Raw genomic sequence first — 18,113 nt, 5'->3', positions numbered from 1 at the left:
CCAGGGCCTTTCCCTGCACTGGCCAGTCCAGCACAACCTTGGACCAGGGCCTTTCCCTGCACTGGCCAGTCCAGCACAACCTTGGACCAGGGCCTTTCCCTGCACTGGCCAGTCCAGCACAACCTTGGACCATGTCCAAGGCCTTTCCTTGTGCTGGGTGGTCTGGCACAACCCCAGTCGACCCTACCATGTAGGGGGTTCAGCACAACCTTGGTCCAGGACTGGGGGTTGGGCCTTCCTTTCTCTAACTTCTTGCCCCTTCCACTCTTTTCAGGTCCTCAGTTGCTAAGCTCAGCATCTGACATTTGATGTGCTCCACTCTAGTGCATGTCTGCAAGCAAAACGTCTACCATATCGAGTGGATGACTCAGCTCCTTCACTAAAGTGCAACTTGGCCAGTCAATCTTGGTCCCCGACTAGAGCTCTGGCACCTTGCCTGGACCAAACCTTGCACCTCCTGAAATTCCTCCCTGCACTCCACACCTCCAGTGTCTCGTCTCACTACACTGCGATGGACAGAGCCTCCAACTCCACCAGGCAGCCATCACACGGCCTTCCTCAGATGCGCTTCACCCATCCCAGGACTGAACCTCCTGCACGCGCCAATCTTCTCTCTCGCAGTTTGTACCATGCTCCCATGCAGTGTTTCCACGCAGTGACTCAACTCGAACCTAAAAAGTGGTGACTTGGACTAGTGGTGACTTGTTGTCAAAGTCTCTCGCATAATTTAACAGCAAATGTTCACTAGCTATTGCATTACCAAGCTAGCCTTGAATTGATTAGATCACAGCTTTAGCGCTACCAAGGGACATGGGCTTGCGGTCTAGTGACTTGATTACATCACTGCTCCCACGCCATCCTCACAGCCATTGCATGGCTTTCTCCATGTCAAGATTGGACAGAGCCTAGGCCAAGAGTCCTGCATACACCTTTTCTCTAGCCGGCCCAAGCTCCCATTTCCACTTCACACCCACCTACGCCCATGCAGAACCAGGATTGGGCACTTTCTCTCCTGCAGCCGGGACTCATCTCCACCCCACTGCCATTGCCTTCCTCACACTGAGCCTTGACGCGGCACCCTCCGTTGCTGTTGACCACCTACTCCTTCTGGATCGGCGCTGCCACCACGGCAGCTCATAACCTCCCCACAGCCATCATCAAGCACCTCAGCCGCCGGTCATCCGAAACCCTCATGCCAAACTCCATCAGCTACTATCCCTTCCAACATGCTCGTCAGATGGCGAGAAGACAAACTCGTAAAATAGTGGATAAGTGTCCAGTTTTCTGACCCAGCTTACAGTTTTAAAGTTTCCCAGAAATGCTTATCTAGTGGTGTATGGACGCTAATTTACATTCCTTACCTCCTATGTACTGTTTGTTGCAACGTCATTACTGGTTAGTAAGCAGCACCCTGCTTGGTATGTCGAGAGAACGAGCACGCTAGGAAAAAGTGTGTTTGGCTGTCCCCCCCCCTATCTGTCTCGCATGTGTTTGGAACACAGCAATCTTCCCCTCCTCTCCCTTGCCTTTCAGTAGCCAGCGAACAGCAACATCAGGTGGTATGTACATGCCAGACAGTGCCTCATTTATAACCATTGTTAAAATTGAACACTAAATATCTGTGTGAGCTATTTATGAAGACTGTACACACAAATATTAAGATTCATAAAATGGGTGCACGCCATACATACGCATGTTTCCTAATATGAATCAGACCTGTCGTAGAACTGTAGACGCGCATTATAAGGCCGCCTGAAAAACGTCCATCATTCACTCACCTTTTTCATGGTGACAATGACGCCCTATTTGCTGTATAGTTTGGATGTAAAGTATTGGAATTAGGCCAAGACCGTATCTAAAGGAAATATCAATGGTGATCTGGATCACATGTCTTTGAAAGGGTTTGCAGTTCTCTTTTGCAGTGACATTTGTTCTATCTGACTATTTCTGAAGTAAAAAAACAATATCAAATTGTTATGGACCTGTAAACAGATCGTTTGAAAGCATTAAATGGCATTCACTTTTTCCTGAACCTAAATATGCTGCCCTGCCCGTGAATTCTGAAATATTGTGTACTTTTTATTGTAAAAATGAAAACTACAGTGGGTCTACTTAAGAGTGGTAGCGTACACACTTTAATGCAAAATATCAGCTGTTGTCACGACTCCCACCGAAGGTGGCTCCCCTTCCCGTTCGGGTGGAGCTCGGCGGTCGTCGTCGCCGGACTACTAGCTGCCACTGATTCTTTCCTCCCCCTCCTTATGTGTTGATTGGTTAAACCTGTTTTGAGTTTGTTGTAATTAGTTGGGCTTTATTAGTCAGCCGGCCCGCCCATTTCTTTGTGCGGGATTAATTATTGTAACCATTGTGTTTGGTGTAGAAGAACGTGTTGGTTTATGTTCGTGGAGTTTGCTGGACAGTTTTCGTCCCCCGTGTCTGGGGCATTTGTTTTGAGCACCCAGTGTTTCGTGGGGTGGCCGTTGTTCACCGTGTGTGCATTAAAAGAGCACTATATTGAACTCTCTGTTTCCTGCGCCTGACTTCCCACTCACGACACCCAGAACGTTACAGCTGTGTTCATCTGTTAAATTCTGCTGTATGTTATGAACCTCTCACCCTGTTGCATAAAGACAAATTGTGAAATTATAATAGCCTAACTAATAGTCCCAGCTAAATGCACATGGTAATTTGGTGTATGGCAACACAATGCCACAGATGTCTCAAGTTTTGAGGGAACATGCAATTGGCATGCTGACTGCAGAATGTTAACCAGAGCTGTTGCCAGAGAATTGAATGTTAATTTGTCTACCATAAGCTGCCTCCAACGTTGTTTTAGAGAATTTGGCAGTACGTTCAATCGGCCTCACAACCGCAGACCACGTGTAACCACGCTACACCAGGACCTCCATATCCGGCCTTCTTCACCGGATCATCTGAGACCAGCCAACCGGACAGCTGATGAAACGGAGGAGTATTTCTGTCTGTAATAAAGCCCTTTTGTGGGGAAAAACGAATTCTGATTGGCCGGGCCTGGCTCCCCAGTGGGTGGGCCTATGCCCTCCCAGGCCCACACATGGCTGCGCCCCTGCCCAGTCATGTGAAATCCATAGATTAGGGCCTAATGAATTTATTTCCATTGACTGATTTCCTTATAAATCATTCAAATTGTTGCATGTTGTGTTTATCTTTGTTGAGCATATAAATAAAATATTGTACACGCTGCAAATGTCACATTACAGTACTTCGACGTAGCATACAAACGTCAATGGAAAGGTGAACCGTCTGTTCAACCGTTAAACTGCGCTTCGGATCAGATCGCATGGAGCAAAATAGGAATTCTTGAAATAGCTTATCTTTTTACTACTGTAACGTGGGTCCGATTAAATGAGAGATGAAGAATGTTAGTCTGTCCCAACTTGTTGTAGGCCTGTAGACTACCATCAGTCAGAAAAGGTGAGACATTTATTCTGCAATAGATAATAGGAAATATGTCTATTTCTATTTATTTTAGAATGCAAAGATAAATTGATTTTCACTTTTCTGACTATGGCAAATGATTGCATATTGTTATTATATTTAGCTAGGCCTACATGTTTTTTGCTGGTTGTTATGAATAAGAGTGACATCATATATTTATTCCCGATCTGTAAAAGTCTACTACTACTACTAGAATACTTTTGCCATCTTGCAATGCAAGAATTCAACCAATAGAAACTGTGCGTATACATGGTCTAAAGTTCACGGGAGGATAAGCATATAGTCATGTCAAGTTCAGTTTTTATAAATACAAACTTTGGGATGAAAACTGTCACATGACTTAACCAGTGTTTTATTTCCGGGCTCGCTCTCAGATACTGTGTCCTACTAGTCCTGGAGGATACATGGAGGATGAAACACGGAGAAGGGAGAGAATAGACTATTATTATAGGAATATTATTCATTTGCCTGATATACCAGTGGTCGTTGAGGCTCTCACAGTCAGATGAATGGCCTGTCAGTAGTCTAACATGGGTGCTACAGCTGTGCCGGCCGGGGCTAAATCAGGGGCTAAATCAGGGGCTAAATCATGGGCTAAATCAGGGGCTAAATCAGGAGCAATGTTGGGATCTAATCAATATCTCAGCTCCATGGACAGACGTTGTGGCTACATTCCAATTGGATAACTTGCTCCCTATCTTCCTTTCCTCTGACCTTGTCGAATTTCCCTCCTCGCTGATCTCAGAGGGCCTGGATAATGGCTGGGTAGAGTTTGCAACCCATTGCTTTCACCTATCCGGTCTGATTTAGAGGAAAAAGGGTGAGCTATTTGATTATAATCCAGAGTTTGTGTCTAAATGGTGATGGTTCCCCCAACTGCTAGCAAAGCAAATGTCCTGCAACACCATAAAATGGGACTATGTGCCTAATGATATCTAACTAAGTTGATTTGAGCATCAGGCAGGCACACCAGAGTTGGGTTTGATGTTAGATGTTGACCCCTGAGGCAATGTTAAGCAGTGCATGTGGACCCCACACACGTATAGGGACTGGTTGATAGAGGGAGGAAGACAGGAGGAGGGTTACGTGGTAAACGATAGACCGCTAATTCACAATGTTCCCTTGATGTTCTTGCCTGCAACAGATCTTAATTCAATCTAACCATCTGTTATGTGCATGTTTACCACAAGAACCACAACAACACACCAACGCCTGCTTGACTTGATCTAATTAATTAGGTTATGTTCAGGCAAAGGAGAAACCTCTCTGTATATTTATGGAAATAAGCAATAGCCCGGCCCCCGAGAGAACATTGTCGTGTGTTTAGCTCTAATCATGAATCCTGAATAGCTGAGTTGATTGAATTAGACCTTTCGTGTTCTTGCCACTTCCTGTTTTCATTCTACAGACGAAAAACACGCTTGTTACACTGCAACTGTGAGACTTTGGTTGACCATGCAGCTATTTGTGCGTGCTCAGACTCTCCACACCTTTGAGGTGTCTCGGCTAGAGACTGTCGCCCACATCAAGACTCATATTGAGGCATTGGAGGGACTGTGTGTGTGTGTGTGTGTGTGTGTGTGTGTGTGTGTGTGTGTGTGTGTGTGTGTGTGTGTGTGTGTGTGTGTGTGTGTGTGTGTGTGTGTGTGTGTGTGTGTGTGTGTGTGTGTGTGTGTGTGTGTGTGTGTGTGTGTGCACATGCATTGGTCTGCATGCAACATATGTCTGCTTCCTAATGGCTAGGCCCTATACACTCTTAGAAAAAAGGGTTCCAAAAGGGTTCTTCGGCTGTCCCTATAGGAGAACCCTTTTTGGTTCCAGGTAAAACCCCTTTTTGGTTCCAAGTATGACTACCTCTGTGGAAAGGGTTCTACATGGAACCCAAAACGGTTCTACTTGGAACCAAAAAGGGTGTCTTCAAAGGGTTCTCCCATGGGGACAGCTGAAGAACCCTTTTAGGTTCTAGACAGCACTTTTTTCCTAAGAGTGTAGAACTGCATTGAGTATTTGTACAATACACTCCCACAAATTCACTGGTTAAATTGCGTGGGAGCAGAGCCATTTCTCATGTATTTGAACTAGCATCTAAGGCTGCATTAGCCAGTGCATGGGAGTAAACAGCTACAAACAAGTTGCTATGGCTGCTATTAAAAGATACTGATGAAGCCAATGGGAACCTGTCTTCTTGGTCTATTAGCATCAATCCACTACCAAACCCCTTTCGTTACAACAACAACAGGTTGTAGCTATAAAAGGGACGATTAGTTCCATTGCTCAGCTTCATGGCAGGTACAACGGCCCAATGACTGATACACACTGCTGTTTTACCATATTAGTCTCTCCTTATGGTATATTAGTCTCTCCTTATGGTATATTAGTCTCTCCTTATGGTATATTAGTCTCTCCTTATGGTATATTAGTCTCTCCTTATGGTATATTAGTCTCTCCTTATGGTATATTAGTCTCTCCTTATGGTATATTAGTCTCTCCTTATGGTATATTAGTCTCTCCTTATGGTATATTAGTCTCTCCTTATGGTATATTAGTCTCTCCTTATGGTATATTAGTCTCTCCTTGTGGTATATTAGTCTCTCCTTATGGTATATTAGTCTCTCCTTATGGTATATTAGTCTCTCCTTGTGGTATATTAGTCTCTCCTTGTGGTATATTAGTCTCTCCTTGTGGTATATTAGTCTCTATTTATGGTATATTAGTCTCTCCTTATGGTATATTAGTCTCTCCTTATGATATATTAGTCAAGGAGGCCCTGACCTGTCTATCCAAGCCCACAGTAAAAGGTTCTAAGTAGAGAGATGCTTAAAGCCTCAGATTATTGATTAAACGGACAAAGACGTCAGTGGAACACTAAGGCAAATTACTCAATCAATTACTGAATCAATGACAGTATAATAACTACAGTAAGTATCCCCTGCTGAACCAAGTATCCCCTGCTGAACCAAGTACCCCCTGCTGAACCAAGTATCCCCTGCTGAACCACGTACCTCCTGCTGAACCAAGTACCCCTTGCTGAACCAAGTATCCCCTGCTGAACCAAGTATCCCCTGCTGAACCAAGTATCCCCTGCTGAACCAAGTATCCCCTGCTGAACCAAGTACCCCCTGCTGAACCAAGTATCCCTTGCTGAACCAAGTACCCCCTGCTGAACCAAGTATCCCCTGCTGAACCAAGTATCCCCTGCTGAACCAAGTACCCCCTGCTGAACCAAGTATCCCCTGCTGAACCAAGTACCCCCTGCTGAACCAAGTACCTCCTGCTGAACCAAGTAGGTAAACTGGACAGATGATTAGGATATCAACATGCCGTTTGCTTTGTTCCTGGTGTAACCATGGAGAAGAGCGTTTGGTTGAGCATGTGATGAATGACATCCCTTGGTCTCTGCCCACTCACTCCCCCACATACGTTCTCTCTCACCTATGAGCAATGACCTTGGTGGAAATAAACACAGGCAACAGGAAGCAAACCTACTTCCTAGTCAACACCAGGCACCCTACAGAGCAGTGGGTTTACACTTTACTGGTAGACTGTAATGCTATATTTCGGTGGGCAAGGCTAAAGTTACATGCTAAATCCAATACCCAAAAAGCACATACAGGATTATAAATGGTTCAGGGCACAAATGTGTCGAAAACAACTGGAGTCTACCTGTTTCAATGCATTGTGAGGTCTGGTGTCAGACTGACAAGGCATTGCCTCAGTGACCTGCACACTCATCTGAAATGAATGGGATGTTACAACACTGCAGCGCCGTAGTGAACATTATTCCTGTCCTCCTGGTTCATCCTAGAACAGATAGACAGGGCCAGACCCAAATGCCCATCTGGCATTTCCAGGTATACAGACCTCTGTGCTCCATCCTCTATGTTGGACATCTGCTACAGATGGTTGGGAACACTCGTGTCGTTTCACAGTAGCCAAGTGCATTTCTCCCTGTCGGGGCTCCATCTGTTTCTGTTGGTAACGTGGAAGGGTGCCCCCATCTTTTTTTAAGTTGAATTCTGCTAGCTTCATAGGTGGTTTGGGGCCTTAGAATGGACAACGTACTTTATTTTAAGGTGACGTTTTTATAGAATTCCCACAGGGCATGCATATGTGTACGTACAAATCAAATCAAATTGATTTATATAGCCCTTCTTACATCAGCTGATATCTCAAAGTGCTGTACAGAAACCCAGAACTCCAAACACCAAGCAATGCAGGTGGTCCTGTAGCTCAGTTGGTAGAGCATGGCGCTTGTAACGCCAGGGTAGTGGGTTCGAAACCACCCATACGTAGAATGTATGCACACATGACTGTAAGTCGCTTTGGATAAAAGCGTCTGCTAAATGGCATATATATTATTATTATTATTATGTATTATATATATATTATATATTAGAAGCACGGTGGCTAGGAAAAACTCCCTAGAAAGGCCAAAACCTAGGAAGAAACCTAGAGAGGAACCAGGCTATGAGGGGTGGCCAGTCCTCATATTGTTGACACACACACACACACACACACACACACACACACACACACACACACACACACACACACACACACACACACACACTAATGAGGCCTGTGTTCCACATAATAGACTTTCCGCCAAATACTGAAGACATGTTTATGAACTTTTGCTAAGGAGAGAGTAAAGAGATGATATATTGATTTTGAAGACCCTTTCTGAATACTGAGTGTCATACGTCGACATTGATAAAGGGCTGCACCTTGGTGTAAAATGGCTTTAAGAATGTGTCAATTGAGATAAACTAAGTGTTAGCTGTGTAGAGATGTATCATAAATCTGCAGGTTTCTAGCATAACGATATCAACAGTAGATCAGGAGAGTTCAAGGTGTGTTCTCAAAAATATTATCTCCATTGCAGCCGACGTGCATGATTTAAGATATGCATTTCATCTCGTTGCCCGAGCTAGATCACAGAGAAAGATGGGATCATTTCTCCTTACAGTGAATTCCAGCTTTGTCTGGCTCGCCTCTGAAAGATTGTGCAGTGTCTCTAATTCACTCCAGAACAGCCACTCCCAATCCCACATTCACACCCATATGAGCAATACATTTCACTGAATGGAAAACACCAAGACGTTAACCTTATTAATTTAGGTAGCAGGCTAGCGGCGCAGAGTACGGAATACCACAACGCCACAATAAGGACGTGAGACGTTTATTTTATTCAAGTTCTGTTGCACTCAAATTATTGCCACTAGCCCTGGGTCCTAAAATATATATTTTTAAATGTGTCCATTGATTGTTGCTTCATTCACTGGCAAGCAGTGAGGTTTTTCCATCAACATCCTTGCTTTCATGAATGTAGATGAACTTGGCAGACTACACATTGCACAGGGTATGCAGTGCACACAGATAAAGGTCAGAGACCTACTTGAGTACTCTTAGAAAAAAGGGTTCCAAAAGGGTTTGTTTGGCTGTCCCCATAGGAGAACCCTTTTTGGTTCCATGTAGAAACTATTTTGGGTTCCGTGTAGAAGCCTCTGTGTAAAGGGATCTACATGGAGCTCAAAAAGGTTCTACCTGGAACTAAAAAGGGTTCTTCAAAGGGTTCTCCTATGGGGACAGCTGCAGAACCTTTTTTTAGGTTCTAGATAGCACCTTTTTTTCTAAGAGTGTAGGCAGAGAGATATAGAGGCTTATTGCACAGCTACTTACACAACTAGACCCTGAAGCAGTCGCCTGAAGCAGTACAGAGCCACTTATCACTGGGGATCTAATGATCTGTCTCTTATTGCCATCATGTCCATATTTCAACCTGGCCATTATGCCTCTCCATTTCCTTAAGACACTGGATAGTGGATAGACCCCTAGGAGAGAGCAGAGGACAGATTCCACAGGGAGAGCAGAGTCAGTATGCTATCACTATAATAGAAGCAAGCTATTTCACCTTTGTTGAACCTATTTCATTCACAACCAGTCTATCAACAGTCAACCATATAGGCCTGTACACACATGGCAGATGGTAAAAGTGTCATGTTATGATGCAGGCTTTATTCTATTGTCCATCACCTAAACCAGGCCAGTAAATAATGACAGTGAATATTCTAGATTTTCTCTGATGTCATGGCAACCCAAGATCTCCAATACCTGGTACAGAACCACAAGAGACCAGAGGCGAGTTCAGCAAGGCTTTTGTTTGCGCGCGAACGTGTTGCCAGGGTAACAATTTCATGAACATTCCAATATGTTCCAGTGAAACATCACACAGCTACTTTTTTAAAGGATTACTGTGGCTTTTTAGAGTCAATATTCAAACTGGAAATGACTTAGCTATTCCTACTAAATATAGTAGAAAGTCTACATAGCCACATGATTCTTTTTGGCGGCAGTTTAGACCTGAAACTGACACCTACGTTTGCTGCACACTACCTTCTCTGACGGTCGCAGCTAGAACAAAACTAATGGAATATGTTAGCTAATGTTTGCCAGCTTTCGCAAACTATTTCCCTTGTTGAACGCACCTAAGCCCCCCCACCCCCATCTCTCTCTGTCCCTCTGTCTTCCTGTCTCTGTCTCTCTCTCTCTCTCAGTTCAATTCGAAGGGCTTTATTGGCATGGGAAACATCTGTTTACATTGCAAGAGCAAGTGAAATAAATCATAAACAAAAGTGAGAAGAAACAAATGTAACAACATCAACAACAAAACATTTGAAAGTAAAGATTGCACTCAAAAAGGTTTGAAAAAGATAAAGACACTCCTATTGTTGTGTTATCAGTTACGAACAGTGTTTTAGCAATGTACAAATTGTTTTAGTACGAATAGTGGGGGAAGATAAACAGATAAATATTGGTTGTGTTTAAAATGTAGTTTGTGCTCCACTTCCTGTCCTTTTCTCATGGCAACGGGCCACACATTGCACATTGCAGTATTTCACCGAACAGATATGAGTTTATCAATGTTTGATTAGTTTTCTAATTCTTTGTGGGCCTGTGTGATCTGTGGGAAATATGTGTCTCGAATGTGGTCATACATTTGTCAGGAGGTTAGTGTCATGAGAATTTTCAATCCCAATGATAATAACTATCAATCAATAGCTCTGACCAATCCCCGAGGTTTGTAAGACCATGGGTTTAATAATAATTAGGCAAAGACTCAGCTTATGCAAAAGGTTAGTGCAGTTTATTCAGAGAACGTTCAAAAGTCAAGAATACAAAGACATCCATGTTATACCATGCTCCTTAATTACGCACATACTTTCACACAAACAGTAGATATCCTACGCACATACATACACACAAACAGTAGGTGAGTTGTATTCTTCTCCATAGTTCTCACCACTGTGTATCACTACCCAGACAACAGTTCCATTCCACCGAGATTAGGGGAACATTGAGAAGTACTCCCTGTCCTCATAAATTCTAGCCAAGTCGGTTCAAACACAGTTGAATTGTTCTCTGTATTTTCTTTGGCACACACACATACAAGTTCAAATCCTAAGCTACGCCTTGTTCAGACAGTCTGTGTTTTTCCACTATACAGATACATTGTTTCATCTAAATCTGACTAAAACCACACACATCATCAGATTATAACTTTATGATTCTAATCCATTTCATACAATTATATGGTTTCAGAGTGGAATTATTCAATCATTATCTTTCAACATATAAATTATTTGATCAGCTAGGAAGAGCAACTCAGTTTCCACCTCATTTTGGGGACAGTGGGCACATATCCTGTCTTCTCTCGAGAGCCATGTCTGCCTACGCTGTTCTCTATCAACAGCAAGGCTATGCTCACTGAGTCTGTACATAGTCAAGGATTTTGGGTCAGTCACAATGGTCAGGCATTCTGCCACTGTGTACTCTCTATTTAGGACCAGGTAGCATTCCAATTTGCTCTGTTTTTTTGGTTGATTCTTTCCAGTGTGTCAAATAGTTGTCTTTTTTCCCCTCATCGTTACAGTTGTTAGTTAACTAGCTCGCACATTTTTTGCCGTATTAGCATAGACATGACATGAGTCAAAACACCTCAAAACAAGACATGGTATCAAGAACAAGAGGAAACTATCTGAAAAGAGCCACCTACGATTCCCTACATGGCAGCTGCTTGCCATTGTTACTACAGCGATCTGACCACACGGCCTTCTGCCTCATTGCTGTGTGCACATCATTTTCGTGACGTTGTCAGCCAACTGTGACTCCTGGCTGATTTTGAAAATGTGGATTTATTTTTCAGGGATTGACCTCTCGACTTCATAGAAGTGGAATAAGCCCTGAGCGGAAACCGGCTGGTCCCATGAGTACATGCATACGGGATCCTGAGTGGCGCAGCAGTCTAAGGTACTGCATTGCAGTGCTAGCTGCGTCACTACAGACCCGGGTTCGATACTGGGCAGTATCACAACCGGCTGTGAACGGGAGTCCCATAATGTGATGCACAATTGGCCCCGCGTCGTCCGGGTTAGGGAAGGGTTTGGCCGGGGTAGGCTGTCATTGTAAATACGAATTTGTTCTTAACTGACTTGCCTAGTTAAATAAAAAGCAGAAAATAATTCATAGATAACCACACACTGCTGAATGCTCCAATTGTTTGTGCGAAGTCTTGACCCAAAGGTCTTCATCAGGGATACATGTTTTCAACACAAGGAAAGTTCTACAGTACTTTCATTGCTACACCAGAGCAGGCGCAAAAGTGGCCTGGAAAGGCAATGATGCTTTTGTGCAAAAAAAAGTCATGCTTGTCATATCTATTTGGTCTGACAGCTGTGACCAACCTGATTTTCTGCTTGTCCTACCCGTTGTGGACTTATGTTCAGATAAGATTAATTTGTGTACGTCCTTTTTGTCCTCACCAGATATTCAAATTCCCCTGTTTTGGGCATTTCAAAATAGTTCACAAAGACAAGAAATACATTTGCTTTTCATAATCTGTCACCTCTAGTTCTGCGTTACTTTGGGAGGCGAGCGGTTCTCTTTGGGCAGCGTCTGTGAATGAAGTCACCTCTGAGGCTGACCTCTGACCTCTGCTATGAGAAGCAAGGGTCACACACAGTTCACTCTTTATGAACTATTGTGGTCACAGTTCATACACCACCATAAGGTGACTCATTTAATTCAATGACTCCTCCTCTTCTGTCACCTGGAGAACAGGAGGGGAGTGGAGGGAAAGTGGAATGCTTTCAGAGCGCTCTCCCCTGTAGTTATTCACAGCCAGTTGTTCTTCATCTCATCCACAAGCCGGCTCTCTCTTTCTCTGGTAGGACTTGAACCATACTGTGTTACAGTATGCTTACCTCATTTGAGATGACAGTCTGGGACTTTTCACAAGGTTACAGTAAACCCTAGCAGTTAAGAGCGTTGGGCCAGTGACCGATAGGTTGCTGGTTCAAATCCCTGAGCTGACTAAGTGAAACATCTGTGCATCTGTGCACTTGAGCAAGGCACCTTAACCCTAATTGCTCCTGTAAGTTGCTCTGGATAACAGCGTCTGCTAAATGACTAAAATGTAAGACACAGTATAGTGTCAGACTGAGTGTTTGTTTAATTTAGCATTGACTGAGGCCTGTACACCCTGTCCAGGTTTGTTAGGGTGCATCTCCCTGACAATGTGTCACAAATGCTTGTCTCATATTGCAGACACATTCCCAGACAACTGACAGCAACAAGCGATCCTGACCTTTAACTGGTCTGTGTTCACACCGGCACTACGCTCCTACACTGATAACTTGACCTTCTCTATCTCGCTCACTCTCTCTTTCTCTCTTCCTCTCACGCTCTGTCTTTCTCTCTCTCTTTATCTCTTCATCTCTGTCTTTGTCTCTGTATCTTGTCCTCTCTCTTGTCTTTCTATTTCTTTCTCTATAGTCTTTCTTTCTCTATTTCTTTGACCCCCTCTCTCTCTCTCTCTCTCTCTCTCTCTCTCTCTCTCTCTCTCTCTCTCTGTCCCCATCTCTTTCTCTTTCTCTCTCTCTCTGTCCCTGTCTCTTTCTCTTTCTCTCTCTCTGTCTCTCTTTTTCTCTCTAGTCTATCTATATTTCTCTCTCTGTCCCTGTCCCTGTCTCTCTCTCTCTCTCTTTCTCTCTTTCTCATCTTCATCAGTGAGAGTTATTCCATAACGCCTCACCTTCACGGATCACTGTGACGGGTTCAATCCTCGCCAAGATGCAAATCTGTTCTCTCTCCCACTTGAGTAAAAGTGGACCTTGTTTTGATTGGATGACTTTCCTGCCCAGAGAGGTGAGGAGCAGTGTTCATTGGTCTTAAGTGGTGACAGGACCCAGTTCAGAGAGACCAAAACAGCCCAATCCCTCTCTCTTTCCAGCTCTTTTTATTTCTGTCTATTTAACATATTTGTTCTATAAACTTCTGATAATAAGTTTCATGAACGGTTAGGTGTTCACTCAAACACCTATTTGAAAAGTCTGCCAAAGTTTGACAGATGGATGACTCTAAAATGTACATTTCAGTTTTCTAGAACCACCAATCAACTCATGTCATATTCAATCCATTAATACATCGATAAGAGAGCGTTCATTACCATTCCATCCCCCAGCATGACTCACTTCAACGCACATTAACGCACATCAACAGATAGGAATAATCAACATCTAAAATGTCAAATGAGATTTGCATCGGCTCTGATCTGATAAAGGACAACTGACTTTTTAGTTCCCCTCCTGCTGAGAGACTGGGTTGTCAGTTATTCACCACTGTGGTGAGACTGGGTTGTCAATTATTCAGCACTGCTGTGAGACTGGGTTGTCAGTTATTCAGCACTGTGGTAAGACTGGGTTGTCAGTTATTCACCACTGTGGTTAGACTGGGTTGTCAGTTATTCAGCACTGCTGTGAGACTGGGTTGTCAGTTATTCACCACTGTGGTTAGACTGGGTTGTCAGTTATTCAGCACTGTGGTGAGACTGGGTTGTCAGTTATTCAGCACTGTGGTTAGACTGGGTTGTCAGTTATTCAGCACTGTGGTGAGACTGGGTTGTCAGTTATTCAGCACTGTGGTTAGACTGGGTTGTCAGTTATTCAGCACTGTGGTGAGACTGAGTTGTCAGTTATTCAGCACTGTTGTGAGACTGGGTTGTCAGTTATTCACCACTGTGGTGAGACTGGGTTGTCAGTTATTCAGCACTGTTGTGAGACTGGGTTGTCAGTTATTCAGCACTGCTGTGAGACTGGGTTGTCAGTTATTCACCACTGTGGCTAGACTGGGTTGTCAGTTAATCAGCACTGCTGTGAGACTGGGTTGTCAGTTATTCACCACTGTGGTGAGACTGAGTTGCCAGTTATTCATCACTGCTGTGAGAGTGGGTTGTCAGTTATTCAGCACTGTGGTGAGACTGGGTTGTCAGTTATTCAGCACTGTGGTGAGACTGGGTTGTCAGTTATTCAGCACTGTGGGTAGACTGGGTTGTCAGTTATTCAGCACTGTGGTGAGACTGAGTTGTCAGTTATTCAGCACTGTTGTGAGACTGGGTTGTCAGTTATTCAGAACTGTGGTGAGACTGGGTTGTCAGTTATTCAGCACTGCTGTGAGACTGGGTTGACAGTTATTCAGCACTGCTGTGAGAGTGGGTTGTCAGTTATTCCGCACTGCTGTGAGACTGGGTTGTCAGTTATTCAGCACTGTGGTGAGACTGGGTTGTCAGTTATTCAGCACTGCTGTGAGACTGGGTTGTCAGTTATTCAGCACTGTGGTTAGACTGGGTTGTCAGTTATTCACCACTGTTGTGAGACTGGGTTGTCAGTTATTCAGCACTGCTGTGAGACTGGGTTGTCAGTTATTCAGCACTGCTGTGAGACTGGGTTGTCAGTTATTCAGCACTGTGGTTAGAATGGGTTGTCAGTTATTCAGCACTGCTGTGAGACTGGGTTGTCAGTTATTCAGCACAGTGGTTAGACTGGGTTGTCAGTTATTCAGTACTGCTGTGAGACTGGGTTGTCAGTTATTCAGTACTGTGGTGAGACTGGGTTGTGAGTTATTCACCACTGTTGTGAGACTGGGTTGTCAGTTATTCAGAACTGCTGTGAGACTGGGTTGTCAGTTATTCAGAACTGCTGTGAGACTGGGTTGTCAGTTATTCAGCACTGCTGTGAGACTGGGTTGTCAGTTATTCAGCACTGTGGTTAGACTGGGTTGTCAGTTATTCAGCACTGCTGTGAGACTGGGTTGTCAGTTATTCAGCACAGTGGTTAGACTGGGTTGTCAGTTATTCAGCACTGTGGTGAGACTGAGTTGTCAGTTATTCAGCACTGCTGTGAGACTGGGTTGTCAGTTATTCAGAACTGTGGTGAGACTGGGTTGTCAGTTATTCACCACTGTGGTGAGACTGAGTTGTTAGTTATTCAGCACTGCTGTGAGACTGGGTTGACAGTTATTCAGCACTGCTGTGAGAGTGGGTTGTCAGTTATTCAGCACTGCTGTGAGACTGGGTTGTCAGTTATTCAGCACTGCTGTGAGACTGGGTTGTCAGTTATTCAGCACTGCTGTGAGACTGGGTTGTCAGTTATTCAGCACTGCTGTGAGACTGGGTTGTCAGTTATTCAGCACTGCTGTGAGACTGGGTTGTCAGTTATTCAGCACTGCTGTGAGACTAGTTTGTCAGTTATTCAGCACTGTGGTTAGACTGGGTTGTCAGTTATTCAGCACTGCTGTGAGACTGGGTTGTCAGTTATTCAGCACTGTGGTGAGACTGGGTTGTGAGTTATTCACCACTGTTGTGAGACTGGGTTGTCAGTTATTCAGCACTGCTGTGAGACTGGGTTGTCAGTTATTCAGCACTGCTGTGAGACTGGGTTGTCAGTTATTCAGCACTGTGGTTAGACTGGGTTGTCAGTTATTCAGCACTGCTGTGAGACTGGGTTGTCAGTTATTCAGCACAGTGGTTAGACTGGGTTGTCAGTTATTCAGCACTGCTGTGAGACTGGGTTGTCAGTTATTCAGCACTGTGGTGAGACTGGGTTGTGAGTTATTCACCACTGTTGTGAGACTGGGTTGTCAGTTATTGAGAACTGCTGTGAGACTGGGTTGTCAGTTATTCAGAACTGCTGTGAGACTGGGTTGTCAGTTATTCAGAACTGCTGTGAGACTCGGTTCTCAGTTATTCAGCACTGCTGTGAGACTGGGTTGTCAGTTATTCAGCACTGTGGTTAGACTGGGTTGTCAGTTATTCAGCACTATGGTGAGACTGAGTTGTCAGTTATTCAGCACTGTGGTGAGACTGGGTTGTCAGTTATTCAGCACTGTGGTGAGACTGGGTTGTAAGTTATTCAGCACTGTGGTGAGACTGGGTTGTCAGTTATTCAGAACTGCTGTGAGACTGGGTTGTCAGTTATTCAGCACTGCTGTGAGACTGGGATGTCAGTTATTCAGCACTGTGGTTAGACTGGGTTGTCAGTTATTCAGCACTGTGGTTAGACTGGGTTGTCAGTTATTCAGCACTGCTGTGAGACTGGGTTGTCAGTTATTCAGCACTGTGGTGAGACTGGGTTGTGAGTTATTCACCACTGTTGTGAGACTGGGTTGTCAGTTATTCAGCACTGAGGTGAGACTGGGTTGTCAGTTATTCAGCACTGCTGTGAGACTGGGTTGTCAGTTATTCAGCACTGCTGTGAGACTGGGTTGTCAGTTATTCAGCACTGTGGTTAGACTGGGTTGTCAGTTATTCAGCACTGCTGTGAGACTGGGTTGTCAGTTATTCAGCACAGTGGTTAGACTGGGTTGTCAGTTATTCAGCACTGCTGTGAGACTGGGTTGTCAGTTATTCAGCACTGTGGTGAGACTGGGTTGTGAGTTATTCACCACTGTTGTGAGACTGGGTTGTCAGTTATTGAGAACTGCTGTGAGACTGGGTTGTCAGTTATTCAGAACTGCTGTGAGACTGGGTTGTCAGTTATTCAGAACTGCTGTGAGACTCGGTTCTCAGTTATTCAGCACTGCTGTGAGACTGGGTTGTCAGTTATTCAGCACTGTGGTTAGACTGGGTTGTCAGTTATTCAGCACTGCTGTGAGACTGGGTTGTCAGTTATTCAGCACTGTGGTTAGACTGGGTTGTCAGTTATTCAGCACTGCTGTGAGACTGGGTTGTCAGTTATTCAGCACTGTGGTGAGACTGATTTGTCAGTTATTCAGCACTGTGGTGAGACTGGGGTGTCAGTTATTCAGCACTATGGTGAGACTGAGTTGTCAGTTATTCAGCACTGTGGTGAGACTGGGTTGTCAGTTATTCAGCACTGTGGTGAGACTGGGTTGTAAAGTTATTCAGCACTGTGGTGAGACTGGGTTGTCAGTTTTCAACACGGCTGTGAGACTGGGTTGACAGTTATTCAGCACGGCTGTGAGAAGGGTTGTCAGTTATTCAGCACTGTGGTGAGACTGGGTTGTCGAGACTGGGTTGTCAGTTATTCAGCACTGTGGTGGCATCCGTATTGATCAACCCTTTATTTATCATCCAATGTAAAGACTTTGCCTCTGGCTTTCCAATAGAGGAAATAACAAGATACCACTATGGTATATTAAGGACTGGCACCTCTAGGACACACACACATACACACACATACAAAATCGTATTATTTTAACCAACCTCAAATGCAGTATGATATACCCAATGGTAAAACCAAACATGGTGGTGACCAGCATGACTTTAAGATGATTCATGA

The sequence above is a fragment of the Oncorhynchus keta genome, unplaced genomic scaffold (genome assembly GCF_023373465.1).
Source record: "Oncorhynchus keta strain PuntledgeMale-10-30-2019 unplaced genomic scaffold, Oket_V2 Un_contig_1863_pilon_pilon, whole genome shotgun sequence".
Lineage (NCBI taxonomy): Eukaryota > Metazoa > Chordata > Actinopteri > Salmoniformes > Salmonidae > Oncorhynchus > Oncorhynchus keta.
Note: the sequence above shows the minus strand (reverse complement) of the source record.